Source organism: Nothoprocta perdicaria, unplaced genomic scaffold (assembly GCF_003342845.1).
Source record: "Nothoprocta perdicaria isolate Ctin4 unplaced genomic scaffold, notPer1 scaffold_20, whole genome shotgun sequence".
Classification (NCBI taxonomy): Eukaryota; Metazoa; Chordata; class Aves; order Tinamiformes; family Tinamidae; genus Nothoprocta; species Nothoprocta perdicaria.
Window position 1 is genome coordinate 4,110,021 of NW_020455205.1, and position 3,396 is coordinate 4,113,416.

Consider the following 3,396-nt stretch of genomic DNA (forward strand, 5'->3'; position numbering starts at 1 on the left):
GTGTAGTCATTGTGCCTTTACAAAATCCTGAAATTAATGAAACGTGCAAAAGAATCCACAGCTTTAATTGCACAGGTGTTGCCTTATGGCAAAGCTTTATCATCTGATTACACCAAGGGATTATTAGTGACTTTTTATATAGAGGATGAGCCTGTGAAATGTACCTTAGCAACAGCTCATTAGTTTAGGGTTGTTACTGTATTATTTATTACATTCAGCCTTCCCCATTATCTAGATTGATTCATGGGCCTATATTTTCCTCCCCTCTGTGCAGGAAATAAATAAATAAATGATGCCTGGCTATTGCTGTCCAGCTGCAATACGAGGGGAATGCAGCACATATTCTCCAGCTACCAATATCCACCCTTTAAAATAAAGCTTTAAAGTTGATTTAAATAAAACTCTTTTTTTCCCCTCCCTCAGCAAAGCAATCAATTTAAGCTTCTGTCAAACCGGAATGTTTTCTACATGCCATCCAAATAGTCTGGACCATCTTAAATCTTTTCAGATAAGTAAAATACATTACTGGATGGAAGAATGAAATACAATATATTTACATTCAAAATATTTTCTTCTGTTATAACTCATCCTTCATGAAACCTACCAGAAATATTTTATTTTGATGGGGTTTTTTAACTGTTTGGTTCTTGGTTTCTTCTTCAGGTTTGGAGGCTTTTGCTCTCTGGGAAAACTGCCTAAATAATAACCCAAGATAAACAAAGCAAAACATCAACCTCTGCATTAAGAGCCACTTTCCCCATAGAGAAGCTACTTATGATCAAGGTTGAGAAGGCTTGACCTTACCTTCCCTCGCTCTCCGCTGCGGCACGCTTCCAGGCGCACTGGATATCACCAGTCTAACAACTCTAGAGCTGCACCAACCAAGCGAGGCTTTTCCTGGCCAGCTGGCAACCCCTAAATAGTTGGTAAACAAAACGATGAGGAGCTGCTTTCCAAAATTATTCTTCCTCTCTCTCCAGAATACAAGATTCTTTGACTATTATGTAAAATCTTGCTGTTTGCATATTGCTAAGTTTAAAATAGTGCAAAAATAAGCAGTAACAGTTATTATATAGGACATGACAAGTAATACGAGCAGTAATAATGAATATTTAATGTTAAATATGAGCATATAACTTCTCATGTGTGCATTACAAAAATTATGAACTTCATTCTTAAAGCTGTGGCTCTAGCAGACAGAGCTGGCATATTAGTTTGTGCTGTATTCACGTGGTACTTATATGCATACATATAAAAGCTGGGTAATCCCACAATAATGACACTCGTAGTGGCTCGGGGTTGCTCTGCCAAATAAAAATTACTTGCATGAAGAGAAGGAAGCATGAAGAGAACCAAGCCCCATGATACCCACCTGCCATGTCTTTTGGGGTATTGCTGCTGTTTCAACCCCACCTGCCCCCACAACATGAGCTGACGTAGTCTCTGTATGGCCAAAAGTCTTGCTCTGGCTCCAAGATCCTTTTCATGGGACTTCTGAACACACCTGCATGGTTCTGGAAAGCCAAGTAAGCCCATGCTGCACCTGTGGAAAGAGCTGCAAGATCCCTGATCCCAGAAACTTGTGATGTTGGCAAAGATGTGATCTACATTCCCAACAATATTGGCCAACAGAGCAGACAGTCACATTTTTTTTATTTAAACTGGATTCAGCGTAGCTGCCCTTCCTGAATCAGGCCAGGTTGGACTATAAAACACATCTGCATCTGCCCACTCACCTTCTGTGAAATACAGTGACTGGACACTCATCTAGAGTCTTCCATCTTTGAGGGAAATCCAGGAGACCCTCCCATTCTTTCATAGAATAGAAAGTCGGTCAGTGACACTGGCCGACAGTCACTGTCAATCAGTGGCATGTTGCCCAGCAAACTATCTAAGAGTCAGTAGGTCAGAAAGACAGAACAGGAGACCCAGGTTCAGATTTCAGTCTCGTGTTTCCTTGGGGTGCAAATCCGCTCACCCTAGAAATAATGACTGGCTGTCAAAAAAAAAGAAAAAACACTCTTTTGAGATGTTATTTTGTTCTTTGAAAGAGAATACCACTTCCATTTCAAACCTGTCCTATACTCTTCCTGTCAGCTTCCCATCAAATACAGTCAAATTCAAGAACATTGTCTTTAACTTCAAGGCATCCACTAAGCCATACCCGTGATATGTAAGAGATTCTGGGATGAGACTCTTGTTTCGACCTCTCTTTCTCATTCTGATTTCAAGCATATATGCATGGAAAACTTCACTTTCCTAGGAACCAGCCTGAAATACATGGAGTAAGTTCCCATGGGACTTAAGAGTTCACTCCATCTCTCCCCATTTCTACTCAAAGAACTCTGACCTCACCTTCAATAACAAAAACAAGCAGCACAGCACACAGGAGTGAAAGATATTAAATATTTATTTAATGGATATAAGCAACCAGTTTTTCCAATGGGAGGAAGAAAATTATACGTGAGAGACACTGGTCACATCACTTAATGGGAGGCAGCCTAGCAACCTGAGGGATAACCAAGGATCCACCTGTGAGGAAAGACATGCACTAGGACCCTCTTATGTGTTTATGCAGCCACCTCCCAGCAAGAACCATTTTTAGAAACTAGGAAGGAGTCAAAGGCAGACCCCAAAACAATAAACACTACTGCTTTGCTTGATGGATCCACTTCTAACCACAAGTCTCAAGTGCCTCACAAAGGCAGGTAAGCATCACACTCCTGCTGATTGAAAACGGAGATGCAGAGAGGTGCCTTGTCAAGCAGAACTTGCTCTGTTGCCTTTGTCCCTCCACGGCAGCAGCGTGGCAGCTGCAGGGCTGTTTGATGAGTGGGCGCTGGCACTCTCCTCCCGCCGTTGGCATCACTCCTTTGAAGCGCTGGCTGGCACCAGCTGTCACAATGAGCTAGGACAGGCCACCTCCCGTGGTGAAAGTGCCAGCTATCTGGAGGAGCCAGACACTGGGCTGGCAAGTCTAATAAGAGCATGTATCCAAAGTCAGATACTGCTGCCTCAGAGAGGAACCAGTTCCTGCTCAGAGGACAGACAGCACAAGCTCTAGGTGATCGATAAGGCTCAGGAATTCCCAACAGGTTTACAAGCTATTACACACACCCCAACTGACCGGGCTGAGACGGGTCAGACATTCAACAGCAGGCAGGATGGTACAAAGTTACAAAACCACCACACACTTCAAGTGGATCTAATAGAGTGGGCTGAGGCCAAGCGATGTCACTATTGTCCCTAAGGTGGAAAACAGAGTCACGTAGGCTGTCAAAGAGAGATGGGGCCTTGGGCTCCAGACTTAGGTGGCCTTTCCAGTCACAAGGAATGAGCTTCCTTCACAGACCACGTCAAAGACCATCCTAGACCCAGAGATTTGAGTGCACTTTC

At 43.2% G+C, this 3,396-nt stretch overlaps 1 long non-coding RNA gene across 1 annotated transcript in view; it reads right to left on the reverse strand.

Annotated features, from left to right (window-relative positions):
* Window positions 1-1,749: 1,749 nt before the first annotated feature.
* LOC112946237 overlaps window positions 1,750-3,396 on the reverse strand; it is a 2,208-nt gene continuing 561 nt past the window's right edge. The window contains exon 2 of the long non-coding RNA XR_003249186.1: window positions 1,750-1,996. This is a non-coding gene — a long non-coding RNA (uncharacterized LOC112946237). The remainder of the gene's footprint in view (window positions 1,997-3,396) is intronic.